The sequence below is a fragment of the Anomalospiza imberbis genome, chromosome 5, assembly GCF_031753505.1.
Source record: "Anomalospiza imberbis isolate Cuckoo-Finch-1a 21T00152 chromosome 5, ASM3175350v1, whole genome shotgun sequence".
Lineage (NCBI taxonomy): Eukaryota > Metazoa > Chordata > Aves > Passeriformes > Viduidae > Anomalospiza > Anomalospiza imberbis.
In genome coordinates, this window is record NC_089685.1 from 7,524,872 (window position 1) to 7,544,482 (window position 19,611).

The 19,611-nt window shown below is 41.7% G+C and overlaps 1 protein-coding gene across 4 annotated transcripts in view; it reads right to left on the reverse strand.

Moving 5' to 3' along the window:
* Nucleotides 1-19,611, reverse strand: part of GRM3 (glutamate metabotropic receptor 3) — a 102,908-nt gene that overhangs the window by 49,512 nt on the left and 33,785 nt on the right. Inside the window, exon 1 of one of the 4 annotated variants that reach the window (XM_068189546.1) lies at nt 16,021-16,134. The exons of 1 other annotated variant lie outside the window; for it this stretch is intronic. The gene's annotated coding sequence lies outside the window, so the exon portion shown is untranslated. Of the gene's footprint in view, nt 1-16,020; nt 16,135-19,611 lie in introns of those variants that run through there. 2 more of the 4 variants (XM_068189547.1, XM_068189548.1) reach the window with 2 other exon arrangements.

Here is a 19,611-nt window from a genome sequence, read left to right on the forward strand (position 1 = left end):
TTATATTTAAAGTTTTAATGTCAGCTACTGGCAGGGTCGTGTTGTTGTAGGTGTTCTGTTAGCACTGCATTCCTGCCCTATAGTCTTTGGATCCCTGGTGGAAATAGAAGTAGAGTCTGGGTGTAGAACCAATGTAAATATCAACATGAAAAGAAAACAGGATGATGGAGGAAAGTATCTGCAGCATTGTTTCTGTCAGCATTGCTCTATCTGAACTTTAGCCAGAAGCATCCTGCTTGTGAAATATCTTCATTTGGCACTCCAGAGCCCCTTTTTTTTCCACCACAAGAAGCCCACAGGGGGAAGTCATATCTGCCCTTGAGGGACACTCAGTATACCCCTTACTGAAAGCAACTCACTTGTGTACAATAGCAGCTGTGCTGCTCTCATTGAAAATCCACTTGCCTCTAGGTCTGAATCATCAGCTTTGGTGGATTATTTCTCTGTGTGTGACAAGTTGGTTGCACAAATTTACTATTTCTTGGTGTAAATGTGCTTATTTACTAAGGATGGGCACATTCTTGTTTCTGTGAAAGCTATTAAAATGAAAAAGAAGTTTGGGGTTTGGGGAAGACTAAATCAGTCTTCCAGGGCTGTATTCACATGTCAGCTCTGGTCCTCTGCAGGCCTTCTGTCTGTAGCTCACAGAGCAGGTCCACCTGTGGTGTTGGTTCAGAGATGAATTCTTATCAGACTAAGCATTTTCAGTCCATTTGTCTAGTAGGTGTCAAACTTCAAAGAGAATTGCCGTTGAATCTTTCATTTAGCCAGATGACTTATAAATCAAACATTATTGCTTATACACCAGTGGCAATTTTGTCCATGCCTTCCATCATACCAGCACCAATGCTTGGTATTGGCAATCCAGCATCCAGCAGCCATGTATTTTCCAATCTTCTAGTTATAAGGATGGAATGGGAAGCCTTACAGAGCTGATGCACTTCAGATTGCCTAGCTATTTTTCAACACCATTAACTAATGAAAAGGGCAATCCACATGACAGGGCTAAAACTCTGGAGAGGTTTCCTCTCCTCCCTACCATGTGCTATATCCTAAATTTCCCCACATTTGTTCCCCTTCACAGTGTTTTACAGGGCTCATCTGTTTATGCAGCTTCCTGACAAAGGATGCAACAAGAGCTGACGTGGGTGCTGGAGAAGATTATGTTTAGCTTCATTGTGGGTGGCTCCCCCTTGACAGTTGAGGATTTATACTGCATTATTCAGAACCATAATGTGTTATTGTGGTGCCTGGAGCCATATGTTAGCTCAGTATCACCTGCTGTCCTTTGTAAACTTTCTTTGGAGGAGAACCATGCCCAGTGTAAGGTCACAGAGGAAGTTCCCACCACACCTGTGCTCTTGTGACATTTTACAAATATTGAAGCTAATAGTTTCATCAATAGATCTTTCTCCAAGGTCACCCATCAGAGATGTATCTTTCCCTGAGCCCTTGCTGTGCCCTACAAATTTTATCTTAGGGAAGCAAATTTCTAAAACAATTCAAATTTCAGCTCAAAATTACAGTGTGTTTTTCAAGAGTGACACAAGAAGCTGAATTTCTTTCTCTCAGAGATCATGGATAACTTACACAGTAGCATAGATCATCCAACACATTTATCACATTTATATGTGCCCTGGCAGAACTTGACCTTAACACCTGATGAGAACTGCACTGAAATATAATGTCTTATTTAATCAGGAAAAAAGTGATAGACAAGCTTGAGTCTCCTTCCCAATTAACATTAGAGATGTCATCACCTCTGGAAGAGAAATATTTGTAAAGTAACCCAAAGCTTACAGTGACAGACCTGTGCCAAGCACACAAATTGCTCACACCCTGATTCTGACTGGCTGAAATCTGGTAGCTTAAATGAGGACATAAAAGAAAAGAAAGAAAAAAACAAACCAGGGAAAAGTTGTGGAACATGTGATGAGGTGGAGAAAACAAGTAAATTTCTTCTATGGAAATGGAGAATTTCCTTCATGAAATGTTAATCAGGTCCTGACATGTAAATTTGCTGAAAATTAATCTAAGTGCTTTAAATTTCAGTTGTTGGCTGTTCCATCTCAGATTTTTTTTCTTGCCTTGTGAAAAAAGGACAAAAATGGCTTTCCAATTAGGTATTTTTGTGAATTTCATCTTGAAAACTTGTACACGAAAAACATTAATTATTGCAATTACCACCAGCAGTAGCAAGAGGCTACAAACCATACAAGTTTATGCCATTTTTAGTATATTGTAAAAGAGTTTGAAAAGCTCTAAAAATTTAGGGGAAATTTCAGTATAAAGACATACAAAGCAAGAGATAATACATCAGTGTAGAAGTAAATCATCAATCTTAAAATAAAAACTTATATTCTGTTGCTTTAGAACAAGAAGAAAAATTCAGAACACTGTGTAACTATTTGTACTGTGTTAGCATCAACATCTGATGCTTTATGTTTTCTACAATGTCAACATACAGCAGATGCCCAACCCTCTCCTCAGAGATCTATGATATCCTGTTTCAGGAAAAAAGTATTTAAAATATTAATCACGTGGGAAAACAGATGTCATTGACGTGTTACTCTTTAAGTTTCCAGATATTAAATAACTCTATAGACTAGAACTACACGTATTAATTTAGCCTGGTGAGGAACAAGGAGCCCCTGAAGATAGCCAGACATTAATATGGTGTGGAAATATGAGTCTTTGTTATTTGTTAAAATACGTGAGAGCATTTGGCACTGAGTTCTTCCAAAGTGAGTTTGGTCTCAGGAGAGGGAGTTACAATGAGCAGACCACCAGAGGCAGAGCTCTGGGTCAGGCCATTATAGGCTCCTAAATCATTAGAGTTCCTCCCTACTCTGACAATGAGTACATTCAAGTGCACTGAGAAGTCCAGCCGTGAGCCCGAGGCTTTGTGCCATCTGGACAATTTGTGGTGTAATGATCTTGATGTAATGCAGGGTTAGACCTTTGAAAGTCCCACCATCTTCCCTTCTGTCTTCTTTGGAATCAGCTGAATCCTACTGCTTTTTGTCCATCTGCTTATTTCTTCCAGGCTTTGGTGACAGCTGAAAGCCCACCTGCAGTGACTGCAATGAACAGGCAAGTGCTATGTGCTTATTGATTGTGTGTTAGTTGACTTTAGTCTCAGCCTTCACCTGTGATCCCAGAAAGGCGTGGAAAAGGAAAAAAATGGGACTATAAAGCCTTTGGGGACAAAGGGCAGCTGGCTTCTGTGACCTGTGGATGTCACTGCAATTATTCCTCCTGGGTGGCGTGGGAACACCAGCACCAGGCTAAGGTCAGCCATGTCAAATGTTGGGTGAGAGAGGTGATGGCATCAGTCTTGCCCAGAGTAAACCATGATGTTTTCAGTGTCATGTCCTGGGGATGAAATATTTAGCTAAGAGAAGCTTTAACACTTGTGCTTAATGCAAGTGAGGCTTAACTTAGTGAAGTTAACACCATCCAAAGCATAGCCCCCTAAGGAGTATCTGTGCATTTACTCTTTAGACACGTATTTAACCTTTCCCTCTTAATTGATTCTTAAGCATCTATTTTTTTCTGCCCACACAGAGATCATAGCTGCTTTGTGCTGCTAATCACTTCTCAGCTCTCTGCAGCGCCTGCAGGGTTTTCCTTGAGGCTGGATCTGCCCGTGAACCTGTGTTCCAGCTGAGGTGCTCTGCCTGGGCATTCTTGGCTCACTCCAAAGCGAGCTGCCAGATTTCACTCTTGCTATTGTGCCAAGGTGTTTTCCCCACATTTTGGCAATACAGAAAATATGGCTGGGCCTCTGCATATGTGGAGGGCAGAGGGTCCTTCGCTACTGTTGTTTCTGTTGAGGCTTTGGCTGGCAGCACAGGCAGCCTCAGGGTCACACCAGACTCACAGAGCAGCAGAGTGTGCACCCTTTTTCCTCTCTGGCTGCATGTGTGGTGAGTTCTGCTGCCACCCAGCCTGCTCTGATGAGACTCAATCCTGGCTTGGACCCCCAGGTAGGAGCACTCAAACCTGGCTTGGGGCTCTCCACATCACTGCTCAGGATGGGAGAAACTGGAATAGTGGAGGTGATGGCAAGCAGTGGACAAAGTCCCCTCTGTGGCTCCTTCTCCCTGCCCCAATTTAGTGATGAGTCAAACAACAACCTTCCCAGGCTGATGCTCCTGTCCCTGTCTGGTCTGAGCTGTATCTCCCAGTTTGCCACAGCAGTACCAAACACTCAGCTGGAAATTTTCCAAGTTAAGATGGTTCTTCTCCTTTGATTGAGGCAATATTTCTCCCTCTGACATATTCACTGCAAGCACTTAGAGCAGGAGCTGCCTTGCCCGTGCCTGTGCAGGGCTGAACTCTTGTCTCATCACCACTGACCAACCATTCAGTGATGAGATTCCATCTGCTTAACTTGCTCACTATCATATGGCAACATTTTAGGCACTTCTGACCTCCTCCAGGAGAATCTCCTGCCTATTCTGGTTAAGAAAGACACCAGTTGTCTCTGGAACCTCCAAAGGCACGAAAACATTTTTAATGTAAAGGTATGCTCCTGCTTTGGGTTTGCCCAGCATCTACAGTATGAGGTCAAGGTAGGTGCCTGATTACCCTGACAGGGTTTCACCTACTGGCCACGTGTTTTGTCGTGTTCCTGGTAACAAAACAAAGCAATAGAAAGGGATCAAAACATGGAAAGAATGTTTAGGTTTTAAAGAAAGACCTATTTAGCAGTGGATTATTGTGGCTTTTTGATGTTTAGTTGTTTTCTTTCCTTATTTTTAAACATAAAAGGAATAAAAATTTAACAACAGTAGCCTCTGTTGAAATGATCCTTCCCTCCACCACCCCCCTACACCATCCAGACTGGTAACTCTTCCATCACATGAATGTTACCTCCAGGCAACAGCATTCAGCGGAGTGTGAAATCACAATTAACAGAGCAAGTGTTTTGTAAGTGAGCAGAGACGGCCACAAATTACATCCTGCTATTAGCTGACTTTAGATCAACATTGTTGAACAGCTTCATGATTACTGGGCTGTGGCGTGCATTAAAAAAACATTAATAAAACATAATTGATTGTGAATTGTGCTTACTGCCTTTATAGTTGTAATCACAAAAGTCTCAGAAGTTTGCTGGAAACAAAAGCTGCCCTCAGCTATTTGTGGGAACTGGATTGTACTAAAAATTTTACAGAATTTGTTTTGCAGCTGTTGTAAATCAGTAAACTACTGAAGCTTATGGGGTTTGCTGACTGATAGATCCTCTTTGCCTTTCTCTTTTCTAGTCAGCAAAGAGAGACACAAGACTGCCTCACCTCCACCAGAAAGTACAACTGGAAGTGGAAACAATAGCTCAGTCTCAGACCTACCATGCACAAATTGTGTCCTTATGGCACCAACAGGGAGCAGGAGCTGGTGGCTGCTATTTCCTGAGAAAGAGGCAAATACAGAGCTATACTTTGTAAATACTCGCATTTATGTCTCTCTTTTGGGCCCCAGATTATTTTCAAAACTTAAATCAAGTATTCTTACAGGAACCTGGAATGGTAATTCTGATTCATGACCCTGTCTGGGCTCATGGAGGGACAAGATGTGTCACACAAGTTTATGGCTACATTATCAAACTTGGATGCCCTCCTATGAATTTATGGACTTTAAAAAGGCTGTTCACAATCAGTCAAATGCGGGACCTCAAAAGAACTTGAGGCCCAGCCAGTGACACAAATGGACTGCTCCATCAGTAAGTGCTTCAGGCACCTAAATCTCACTCTCAGGCTGAGAATTCCCAAAACACTTTTGACCCTGCCTGCATCAAGGTGATGCTTAGCTCCACTTCTAAGCCAAATTTATTTGGAGGAAGATGAACCTCTGCCGAAGTCCTCAGGGAAATAGGCTCAGGGATATGAGCAGGATCTTGCCCTAGCTGTAACTATTAAAGAAGTTTCCTCACCCAACAGAGAGGTGGCATAAAGTGAAGAATACACCTCACAAGTTCTGAATCGTTCCTGCTGTGACCACTAAAAATGCTAGTGCTAAGAGTGTTGAAAAAAATCTTAGAAGCGTATTGAAAAATCTTAGAAGTGGATCTAAAATTAGGTAATATAATGCCTGCATTATTTATTGACTTTTTTTCAGCCTGTGCCCTGGTAAATAAACTTGTATAAATGGCGGGAGTAGATTGCTTAAAAGCATTTCCTGTTAGAGATCTAGCAGCAAGAGTTATTTTTAATGAAAATAAACCAGAGAAAGCAAATTTTTCCTGTTTCTGCAAAGATTTATTTCATGAAGGCAGCAACAAATATGACTTGCCCTGAGCAAGGGAGTGACTTCTACTGCTAGGAAATGAAATGTCAGTCAGTTCTCACTCAGTTCTCACTCAGGCTCATTTCAGTTTAGTACTCAGCTCTTTGCAGGTGCATCCTGAAACAAACAACTTCAACCTGCACCAAGCTTCTCCCCTTTCCATACCACCTGTCCCTCCCTCAGATCTGATGCAAACTGCTTGCTTGGCTCCTTTCATGCAGCTCCGCAGCAGTGTATGTACATGCAGACATATATTTTTATGAGAGGAGCCAGAGCCTCACACCCCCAACACATACGCTGCATTCTCTCACTCTAAATGGCCATTGCTATGGCAACAGCAGCTTAACTCAAAATTTAGAGAGGCATTTAGCACAAATTATGAAAGAAGAGATGAGACACTGGGTAAAGCCATGCATGGCTTGATGGCCCACTGTGGCTCCATTCACCGATTGCTTCGGGACACCCCGGGAACGTTGCCACGTGTAGTCTGTCACCCTCTGCCCAGTGCTGTGCAGGAAACAGCTTTCTCTAGCACTGGCTTTGTCTTTATTATTTTCTGTGCTGACAGTAAATGGACTTTCAGCCATCTGATTGGCCACAGAACTGAATTTGCAGTCCACCCAGCTTGGTCCTCAATCCCTCTGCTGGAATAATTCATGGCCTGGTGGTGTGATGGGGGAATTCCTCACTAATGAAGGGAAGGAAAGACACAGGCCCTATTTAGAGTGTCTGGAACAGGGCTAGTGTTCTGCATCAGTGTATCTGGCGGCAGATGAAGGCCCAGCTGAGTTGCTGGATGAAGCACAGTGCATGTCTGGGACACTTCTCCTTGCAAGGAGCTGCTCTGTGGTGCCAAATCTCTGATATAACAACCAAGTAGAGGAAACACAAACATGAATAACCTCAACAATTCTGAGGGAATTCATGTCTTTCTAAAACCTGTGCAAACTTTGTCCTATGTTCTTATATAAGGTCACATCTTATATAAGCCAAGATGAAAGGTCTACAAGGAGAGGGACTTTTTAGAAGGGCATGAGTGGGAGTAGATTTACATTAGATATAGAGAAGAAATTATTTCCTGTGCGAGTGAAGAGGCACTTGGACAGGTCACCCACAGAACCTGTGGACTCCCCATTGCTAGAAGTGTTCAATTGGCTGTGGCTTGCTAGCAGGGGTGGAAATTAAATGGTCATTAAGGTCCCTTCCAATGCAAATCATTCTATGGTTGTTCTGTGGCGATGATCCTTTGCTTTGGATGAAACACGAAATAGGCAAAAATATTCAGAGAAATGTTCATATCCAATTTTAGCCATCTAAAGTGGGGTTCCTTCTTTGGAACCTAAAGCTAAGGAGGATGAGCCCAGGTGTTAACTGTGCTCCTTTCATCCCTCACTAGAGGCAGACAGAGTTTTGCTCAAGGAAGAGTTAAAACTGCTTTGCATGGATGTTTGTATAGAGGCTTATAATTTCTTGGAAGGTACAGTCCACAGTAAGGATGTACTCCTGCCTCACTCCAGGAGGAGTTAGATCTGATTTATTTTGGGAGGATCAGGACTGGATATTCTTTCTGTGTGGCCTCTGTGCTTGTAATAACAAGCTCTCTTGTTATTACAATTCTCATTGCAATCTAAGATTAATATTTGTATCCCAAATTTCACCGAGACCAGCATGAATGAATAATAATCCCATTAAAGAATTCAAGAACTGGCCAAGAGTCACTAGTTGTATTTGTTAACAAAACTGAACCAGAGGTGAGGATTTCATTGCTTTGCTTGCACTTTCTGGCTTTGACTGGGAAGAAACTTCATGATTGCCAACATTTCTACTGACCACAGGAAGGCAGAGCCATCCTCATGGCAGCAGGCACGCAATAAAAGCCATTCTGTGATAATTGCCTCAAATTCTCCTGTCAGGCAGTGATTGAAAAATGAGAGCTGAGAACCACAAGACCAAGTGCATGAGATAAAAAGTAGGTTAGGAACTGTACATGCCAGATTGTACAGGCTGCACTCCCCTCAAGGGCATATTCTTCCAGTTCCACAGCTTGTTCCATGGAGAGGAAGATGATGGAGAAGAACCATCTCTGGAGATTGTCTGTTTTTCCTGGGGCTGTGGTGATACTCCATATGCCAGTGTCATGCCTCTGGGAGGCAAAGGGCCCTACATCACACGTGATGAACTGCAGAGGGATCTTCGAGCAAGGAGAAAAATCAGGAAGCAAACAACAGCCCTGGATGTGGCTCTGCTGCAGCAGTAGCTGAACAGCATCTCAGGGTGTGATGAGAGTGAGAACAAGCTCTGGGGATCTCACTAAAAGTGCCTGGGAAGCAGGGAATTACAGAAGAATAACAAGCATGGAATTGTGAAGGAATTTGAGGGGAAATTTTGAAATTCATTTTCTAGGGCAGATATCTTTGACAAAATTCTAGACCTTTAAGCTACATGACAGCTTGCAGGGAGAAAGAACTGCTGTTCCCTAAGTTTTAAATGGAATGACCTTATGTGCTTTTTAGGATTATCACACTCAGTTTGGCACTAAGCAGTGACATACCCTCCCTTCATGGCTCAGGCCCAGGTACCTTTTCTCAGGAAAGCAAAATCAGCAAGGCCAACATCTTCTGTCTTTTCCTATTCCAGCCAGGAATGAAAAATATTCATGGAAAACAGGGGAGGCTTGTGAAAACAGGTGACAAAATTTAAAATGGGAACTCCTATGGCGTCTCTCCAATATAAAATGAAGACAACACTTGAGTGGCAGCCTACTCTTATCACAGGCTGCATGTTTTTGGTACATCCCAGTAGGTTGTAGAAGTGACATCTACATTTGCACTAAGAAGGTGTTGAAGATGGCCAATAGTCCAGACCAGAGGAATTCTCACTGGTTTGGATAAGCTACTGACTGCTTTGACTGTGCCCTGCCTGTAACTTCCCTGTCTAAAACAAATCTGCAAGGCGTGAAATCAGGGTTTACTGAATTCAGAGCCAAGCTTTCTCTGATGTCAGTCAAACACAGGCTATCCCCAGGTGACACTTGTGTTCTAGTTTGAGTCTATTCTTTCTGACATAGAATAAGACATGGGCATTTTTTTTCCAAGACACATACATTATCTGGCAGTTTCCAGCTGATGTAAGATAGGTTACAATAGTGATACAGCCTCTCTATGGAAAGCCGCTTTGCCTGTGGTTTCCTGCAGGGGCATTTTTTGGTGTTTGCTATGTGGCTGAGCTCACTCTTCAGCCTTTCTTTATCAAGGGATTTTAATCACATTTTTCATTCCTTCATTCAGCCACCTTCCTTTCCCCAAAAAGGAAACCTGTATACAAATGTATATCTTCAAAGTCTGTATTTTGTATAATTTTGTTGACACTGGCTAGCATTGAAACTTTATTGTAATTGACAGTTAATGTAGTTGCATAAGCCCTATTTCCTTAGGAAAAAAACCTTCAAAAGACCAGGGCATGCTACAAGAACTCCTCTATCTTTGCAGGGTCCCAGGCTTTAGCTTTTGAACCTCCCCTATTGTTATATAAGCCAATAGCACAGCTTTATTCCTGGAATTAGTTAATTATAGAACGTGGTTCATAAAATATATTTTAGACATTGAAATAGGATGAAATCAATTGCACACTACTATATCTATTTCTCTCCATGGGCAATGAGCAGGGTCTGTAGAACTGGACAAAAGAATTTCCTGGGTGGAGTAGACTCTTTAGACTCTCATTTAGTCAGTGAGGTCAACATGGCCAAAAATTGTTGGCATGCAAATAATTTCGCAGTATCACAGAATTGGTCAGGCTAGAAGGGACCAGTGGGTCACCTGTCCAAATTCCCTGCTCAAGCAGGGTCATCCCAGAGCACAGGATTGTGTCCAGATGATTCTGACTATCTCCAGTGAGGGAGACTCCACAGCCTCTCCGGGCAACTTCTTCCAGTGCTTGGTCACTGCCCAGGACAGAAATTCTTCCTCGTGTTCAGTTGGAACTTCCTGGGCCTCAGTTTCTGCCCTTTGCCTCTTGTCCTACTGCAAGGCTGAACAGGCTCAACTCCCTTAGCCTGTCCTTGTAGGAGAGATGCTTCAGTCCCATCTTTGTAGCCTCTTTGACCCTCTCACTTGCACTGAGGAGCCCAAAACTGGGCACAGTATCCAGATGTGGCCTCATTAGGGGTGAGCAGAGGGGCAGGATCACATCCCTTGACCTGCTGGCAATGCTTTTCCTAGTGCATCCGAGGATATCATTGTCCTTCTTGACTCCTGGGGCACATTGTAGCTCATGGACAGCTTGCTGTGCCCCAGAAGCCCCAGGTCCCTTCTATTTCAGGCTGATTCACAGCCTGCCCTCTATTGACTGTATTGATAAAATCCACATATAGACACTTGGGTCACATGAGACATTAACAACAAAGATATCTCCATAAGAGGGACTCCCCTTCATTCTCAGATTTTCAGTGTAGCAGAGGTCTGGTCCTTCTGTCACATTATTTGGATGTTATCAGGCCTTGGTAGTATCACACCTAGCACTAAAAGCTCTCCTCTGTGAGAAGGAGCAATACCATATATAGGTAGGGAGAACTCACATTTTGCAAATCCATTTTTCCAGTGGGCAGTATTTCAGTTTCATTCTGGGATCAATGATTTACTGGCTTTGAGCTGTTTTCTTCATCAAGCCCAGAGGATAAGCTTTTTTCCCACTGCATCTTTCTCTCTTCTAAGGCTAATGCTAGTTTATTCTCCTTCAAATCTTATGTAAAACTTTTACAGGAGAATATGTCTGTGATATGCTCTTCAGCTGTTTTTTGGAAAAAAATATGAATAAACCAGAATAAACTGGAAGATTGTCAGTGTATTTTGCAGATTATCTGTGTTCCAACTCTACTCATAGGAAAATGCAAAGTCGATTAAAACCCACCAAGTGTAATAAATATGTTTTTTGATTCTGTCAGCATGGCTAAAGATAAAAGCTAATGGCAAATCCATAATACAGTCATACAGATCAAATGATCTATCAATCCATAAGCTTGCATTCCTGACAGATAAATGCTCTTATTATCTTCACAGCATGCCCCAGTTAGTCCAGCATGAACTTGGTGAGTTAACTTGGCACTTTGCAGTCGGGGTGTTGGCATTCAGGAAGTTTGTTTGTTACAATAGCATTTTAAATGCTGAAAGGTCCATTTCTTCAGTCTGTGAGCTGTTCCTTTCATTGATTCCTGCTCAGCTCAGCCCTTCAGCAGCTCTCAGGTGTATCCCACTCCTTATTCCCATCCTTCCTTGATGAGAAGTAGCAAAGTTGACCTCCTTGTATTCCTCTTCCAAGCCTTCTCCTTCTTCATGCCAGCAGCTTCTTTCTCCCAAATTATTGGTGCACTTAGCCTGAAGTAGAAAACACTCTACATTTCCACTCACCTAGGGCTTGAGACAACCATGTGATGGGAAATATTTGAGAAATTTAAGAAGATGCACCACAGTCAGAGAAAACTTGTACATTTTTCAAGATAAATTCAAGAATTTGTGCCAGTTATCAACATGAGACTTTTGTCTGGTCCACTAGTTCAGTGGGTCAAGGGTATTATAGACTTGAGCTACAAGTTTTCTTGTATGAACAGACTGTTTTGAGCTAGAACTGCTATCACAAGGAATAAAACATTGTCTAATGCAATGGCCAAACCAAGTACCAGTGAAAGAGGCTCCATTTGTGTCAATCATAGTTATCTTGTTGATGGATCTGTCCTATTGTTAATGTTAAAAACCTTTTTGTTCTCTTGTTCCAGCAATTCAGAATTGTTCATTCATCATGATTGGATATTTTGTGCTCAAACTGAATCTTAGAAGCTTATTTAGAACCACTTAAGATCTTAAATTAAATATGAGTATAATGTGGGGAGGCATAGAAATGAAAGATCCATAATTTTTCAAGTGTAAAATTAAATTCCTCCCTCCTTTCCTCTCTGATTTTATGAATCTAGTACAAAGTATATGGAATTTGAGTAGGTGTACCAAGAAATTCAGAGCATTTTGATAGATATCTGCATGTGAGAAATACACGACTATTGCAGGTCCACAGAAATATATCAATTGATTAGTTTATTTTCTGACAGAAGTTGCAGATTTTCTCCATTTACATTTAAAGGCCAAAAGAACTGATGTATGATTTTTTTCCTATTTTATCTATTGCATCTCAGGACCCACAGGGAAGAAATTAAAAACTCATCATCTGGCCAGCATGGAGGCTCAGAGCTTTGATGGTTTCAGCTGTTAAGCCTGCTGTTCCACAGAAGCCATTTCTGACTCCCAGCTCTGCTGCCCAAGCCGTTGTGCTAATGTTTGGTTGGAAGTGATACGGTTCCAGACAGGGTTAGCAATTTGCAAAATTTCCATCAGGCTAAGCATAGCAGTGAGCATATATGTGCATGCATGCATGTGGGCTTTGTTGCTGTTTTCAGCATTCAGGAAACAATTACAGGAGAGCATTAGCTGTGCTTCAGTGCAGACTGTGAGTCTAAAGTAATGACATGATCTTCACTCAGGGACTGAGAGTGTCCCACATGGATCAGCAAGGCAACAGAGAAGAAAAATGTGAAACAAAACTAATTTTATCCAGTTTACTTCTCTGTTTTGAACACCCAGCCCTTACACTCAGAAATATTTTTTTTCAGAGTTATGAACAGCTCTCTCCTTTTCAGCAGCTGAACCAATAAACAAGATTTTGTATTTTTCCACAGTTACAACTCCCTTTATTACAGGGTATAATGCCATCCCTGTATTTAGCAATGAGAAGCTGTGGAGAAAACAAAGTATGGCCTGAATCAATGGCAGAAGAAGCAAAGATCACTTATTTCCCAGTGTCAGCATAAAACTCTCAGAGATCATGAATGGCTAAGAACAATGCAGAGAACAAGAAGCTGCAGGCAATAGGGTATTACCTTCATTGCAGCCCAGTCCATACAAAAGAAGAAATGGTTCCTGCTATAAGACTGATATAGCTGCTAAAAGTAAACAACATATAGGTTACCAAAACACTTTTTCAGGTCTTCTTCATCCAAAGCTAATTTGTTTCCCCTCAAAAACATTACTTGAATACCCGTTTCTCTTTACCTATGCTGCCTCACTTAAACTAGACAGCTATGGCCACAGTGCTAGTGCTTTACAAAGCTTTTTGTCCATAAAGATAATTAATTTCTATGGGGAAATGCATAGCCAGCAGCAGAATGAAGAGAAAAGAGCTCTGTGATAATAGGTCAGGACCATTTAAAGTGTCCTGAATTGTGTTGTTGATGAGAAGGAGCAAACCCTGGAATTCTCTATGAAGATGTACTTCAGCACTTTTTGAATGTACGACAATCATCTAACTTAATTACTGACTTCCCCAAATCTTAGAAAAACTCATGTACATCACATATTTCCTACGCTCTCCTCATTAAAGCACACAAGATTATTTTTTTCTGGTGGTTTTGCGTTCACAGTATAATATACAAAATCCCCTTCCAGCTGTTGTTGGAAAGGCTTCGGTCTAGCAGGTAAACCAGAGCAGTGAAATCTTGTTCCAGTCTCATCTCTGTCTTTGGCTCACCTCTTTGTACCTATAGAAAATAGAAGATATTACTTTGTGACCTTGCAGTTGTGTCCTAAGGATTAATGCTTGGAATGCACTACACACTCCCACAGTGAACAGCAGTCAGGTCAGTGAGTACACTCTGTTCTTCTTTGCATGGAGGTAAATTAGGTGTGCCTCTGATGGCAGCAGAAATTTGGCCCCATTGGATTAATCCCATGATCTCCAGGCTATGGACAGATTCATTCAGCTGGCACCATGCCTCAGACCTAACTTCAATGTTGTGACATATCTTGCAAGGAAAGGTAACTTTTGGGTTGTGGGAGAGTATCTTGATAGGTAAAGCAGGAACTAGGGGCACGCTGGTAAAACAGGAGATACTCTGGAGAATTTTATCACCTGCTCCCTTCTGAAAGGACTGGTAGAAGAACAATCCAGTGGGGCATGTGGGGTCATCTCTACTGCTAGCACATAGAGAGACAATCATAAGCTAGCCATTTTTCCAGGGCTCCCTCTACTTTCTGGGCACATGAATGTTCCTTAAGAAAATCCTGTGGGATTTACAGAGAATGTGGGTTTGGCTGCTGTTCCAAAGTGCTTTCTGGAGAGCCTTTCTAATGGCTGTGGGGAAGAGCAGGGAAGCCAGCTGAAATACGAGGGCGTCAATAACACCTATTGAGTCTGAGTTCCCCTGGGCCAGAGCTGCTGCTTCAACAGACACCGTAGGCAAAGTGCTTGGCAGGCTGACTCTGCTTTCTGAAGCCAGGCTTCATCCTACAGCCACGAGCAGGGCTCTGCTGAGAGCTCCTCACTGCACTGAAAATAGCCAGCCCCGAGCTTGTGTTGCAGCCCACAGTGTGCTGGGGGATCTGGGCAACAAGGGAGCACTCTCCCCAAGCAACCCTTAGTCCATCATGACTTGACAAGCATCAGCTAAAACCTCAGCATACACCAGTTGGGCAAGCACCAGTTATTATCTGTATTTATTATTAATGTATTTCCGTTTTATTTAATAACTGAGTTACAACTATTCATATTACTGTCTCCTTACTCCAGCACTTACACAGACTCAAAGGGCAGATGATAAATACATTTATTATTTCCTCCTAGATGCAAATGTTTTTGTTTGTTTTTCGATGTTTACTTGCTTGACTGGAGCATTTCACTTGAGCCTCATACCCCAGTTAGTTACAGCAGACTGCAAAGTGGGATTCATGCCTGGGTAAAGGTAATTTGCTTGCTTTACAACACCAAGATAAATACTGGTCTGAAGCACCGTCATGAGGTCAATCAGGTCTAAGATTTTAAATGCCAAAAGATTTACAATTCCATCCTGACAGCCCCTCTGCTCGTCCTCATGTTTTCCACAGCAATAAGACTCATTTAAAGCTGTAAATATGGGAAGCAGAAAAGGAGTCATTCATTTTACTTGCACAACAGCATTCACAACTTGTAAGGCTTTGACAGCTTCCTTAAACTCAAAGGAATTCAGATAGCCAGGGCAATGAATACATACCAATACTTTTATTGGAAGGACATAGTTTTCAGGGCTGAACACACATTTTTGTCCTGCAGGAAGCTGACAGTGATGAGGGTATGTAGGATGCTTTACTACTACATTCACGTGATGCTACTGAATTTCTCATCTCATCTTGTTCAGCATATTCCCTTTGTACTTCTTAAATCAATAGAACTGCAGTGAGCCAACAGATTTTTTTCAATATTTTGTAGGATGCTCTGCCCTTACCACCATACTTAATACCTCTTGTTTTTGGTAAGACAAATAAACTCCTTAAATGTTATATTTGCTATTTAGAAGGAAGTCGGCTGTGTGTTTTGGGGGATAAGAAATTCAATTGCAGAAAGCTAAACATATATGCGTGGAGCTGAATGCTTTTGGAAACAAATTCTGTGGGCTTTCATATTTGTATCACTGTCATGATTTTGGAATAAAATGGAAAACTTGTGATGAATGCATAATAGGCCATTGAATTTCTATCTGAGACAGAAGGAACGTGCTCACTTCTTCAGGAGGGAAGACAGATGAAAGCAGGCAAGCTGCAGAATAAAACAAGAATTAAGTGATAGCCTCTTAATGATCATTGTTCTGCTATCTGTCCATTATCTGTCTGGGTGTAGGTAGCAAACACCGCATGAATTTAAATCAAACCCATTACTCACACTCACTTACAGATGTGATGATAGGAGTTGCTTGACAGGTCTTACACAGGAAACTCGGATGTAATTGAGCCCGGTGCTCTGTTGATTCTCCTCCAGCAAAATTCTCTACCTGTGCAGGAATATTTTAAGACCTCACTAACTTTGACAGTGTTAGGGTTTTTTTTTTTTGCTTATTTGTGTTTTGTATCATTATTGGGTCTCTACAATAACAGATGGTGAAATCTCCCGAGTAAGCCAAATGCCAGTGATTTTCCTTACAGGATGTCATGCAAAAACACTAACAGCTCGGTTCCTATTAGTACTAGAAACCGATGGGCCAGCTCCAGCACCTTTTAAAGTTCCTGGGAGTCTTTGGATCAGCTCCATGACACAGCTGAATGAGACAGGCAATCTGCTTTAAACATTCCTTTATTATTCCCAGAGTTTCTGCTGAATATCCTGTCAAACAGGCTAAAAATTCCTCTTAAAGAGCACTTTCTTTTTAGAATACACAGGTTATTTTAGAGACGAGTAAAGTCAGGACAGTTTGCAGGTAAACTTAAAATACCCATTTGTTTTTCCTTCTTGAATCAGGGACTTCTTACTCCTGAGATAGCCACTGCTGGTGGTTTGTGTTTGCTGGCAGCAAACAGGGATAAAATTACACTTGGCTTAGGTGACAACCAGCTTGGTCAGGCTTGTCTTTCCTTGGTCTTTTCCCTGTGTCTCTTGCTGTGCCATATTGAAGAAATAGTGCTTAGTGGCTATAATGGGATATTTACATCTATTTCATGATCTTAGAGCTGTCCTAATTGACACTTTTCTCTCATCATTATTAACTTATCATCTGCTGATCATGAAATCTCAATAGAATTCATAGTTCTCTGTCAGGTGAGACTGTAGGGACATTTCTCCATCCTTGTAAAGTCCCATACTCCCCACTGGAGATATGAAACACATTGGAGTCCTTTCACCACATTCATGGGCTTTGAGAGTAAGTTTGGATATATTTATAAAGTCAATAAATTTAGATTGTCTTCTATTTATATCTAACTGCATTTCATGTTGAAATTCTTATTAGCAAGTACATGTATCTATTTATGATCACTTTAAAAATTAGATTTCCTTTCAAATGAACTGTTGGTGGTCCCCTAACAAAGAGGAGTTTGCTTTGCTGGATCTCTGATCTGAACAGGTTCTGAACTGTGTACTAGGTCTGAGTCTTTTCATTGTGCTTAAAGAGAAAAGGGGAGAAATATTTCTCCTCTCCTTCCTGGTTCCTCTGAGGAGATAACTGAATGTCTGACAAATACTGTATCTTAAGCAATGTGTAAGTGTAAGCTGGGGCCCTAAAGAGGTGACATGCTCCCTGCAATAGGCTTCATACACATGCCAAGAGGGAGTCCTTCCCTGTTTATCTCTGGGTCTGTCTGTTGGACAACAGTCAATAGCCAGTAATGGACACTGAGTGACACAGGAGCAATAGGGACAAGATGCCTGTCAACTTCATACAACTCTAGTTGTGTACAAATGTTTGTGGGTTTGGGCTTTCATTACTCTAGGCCCCCTTGTTTTTCAGAGTGGTATGTCCTGAACTTATCCACTTTGGCTTTTTCCATGAGAGAAGAGAGAGGTAGAGGAGACAGATGAAAGAAGGCATTTCTTATGAAATGTCTTCAAGGAGAGTTAATTTTTTTTGACTGATGTCTGTGGAGTTTTCATATTTATTCAGAAGGAAATCATGCTCAGCAATTGTCATTACCTCCCAGAGAAGTGCTGCATTCGTTTGAAGGTATATTTGACACACATTGTGTCAAAGCTCATGGTCTCTCAGATATGACATGTGACAGCTGAAATTATTTGACATGCTCCAGTTAAAGGAATTGAGAGCCAAATTCCCAGGGGCTATGGACAGTTTCTGTACATAAAGCTTTCTTTGAGTATAAAGGAGATTTTTCAAAAGCATTCAAAAACGGCTATTCCTACTCTCATAGAGTTAATTCTGGATTCTTTTGATCACCAAGGTAGTTCTTCAATATATCTGAGCCAGTTTGGCTGAAATGATCTTAGTGAATAGGATGGGTCATGGACCACTCTGATCTGGATACCATCTGACTCAGCTGTGCTGTGCCATTGCAGAGAAAATCTCTGGCACCCCAGAACTGGAAGATCCCATCCCACAGATCTGATGTGAATAGTGCTGGGGCTAAGACAATCTTCAGCCTCTTCCCAGGAGCTGTGTTGGGAGAGTTATATTGGTCAAAACTCTGTGGCTGGAGACTGTTTTAGCCATTAAATGATACGATCATATTCTGGTGTCTGTCGCTGTTTAAGAGCTGTAGCTGCAATCTTTGAGCTCCTCTGCCACCAGTACAGATGATCAGAACTGTGCACAGCCGTTGACATGAGGAGCTGCACCCTCATGTGTATAGCTATGTCTGGTCTCATAAATTAAACCTCTGCGGGACCATCCGGAGGCAATAAGATCATTAGCCCATTAGTAGTGGGCACTCAACCAGCTCCCCTCTGCCAGCCTCTGAAAAGGGGGGCCCATGTTGTAAATGTATCTGGTGAATGGTTCCCACTATGTGCTAAGTCCCCACACATGTCAATGAATTATTCAGAACAATGCCACATCCCAAAAGAACTCCAGGGATCATTCAAGCATTTTCTCAGTATTGGCAATCAGGATTATATTGTCAATGTCTTTTCACTGGCACTGTTTACCTCATTAGTAATACAAAAAGGCCTCACCACTTCTGCTAGAGAAATCTTTCCTGATGCATCCCAGCACTCAGTTTGCTTTGCTAATAGCTGCATCAAGATTGTCCCATGTGCCTCTTCCTATGAGGTCTCAAGTATAAACTTCTAGATGCTAACTGAAATTCTTCATACTTTCCTAAAGTTGAAAGCTCCCCAGTCAGTGAACACAACTTCCAGAAGAGAGACAGAAAGGGTATTTTCTGCATGTGCAAGGTGGTGTTGCTGCCATTGCACAGGAAACTTGTATATAATCCATGTATTATTGTGAAAATAATAGTTGAAGAAGGTATAAAGAATATATATATTATATAGATATATAAGTATACTACAGAACACATGGGACTGATGATGCTGTTTTAAGGGAGAAAAAATATGGCTTCACATGTTTAGCTTAGTGAAAGGAAAGCTGGAGTTTTTGACAGCTATCCATAGACGCCTCAGGGGTCTGAGTACTCAAAAAGGAGGAGAGTAAAAGACATTTCTGGAATTAGAACAAATGACTGTAACCTGGTCCTGAATAAACAGACAATGGGAATTATAAAGAAGTTTCTAAACAGTAGGGGAATGAAGTTTTGGAAGAGCTTTCTGACTGCAGGAATAAGAGTCAAAAAAGCAAAATTTAAGAGGGGGCTGAAGAGTTCCAAAGAAGGGATTATATGACCTGATGGTTCATGACAGCAAGAACTGAACTCAGTGACCAAAGTAATCTCTTCAGGTCCTATCTCTGACGATCTGAAAAGTATTTAAGAAGACCATGTCCCATTGATCTGCAGCGACAGAGAGGGTGGAGACTGAGTCTCAATCTCTCTAGATCTAAAGGCAGCGTGATACCCTTGAGCAACAGTCCTG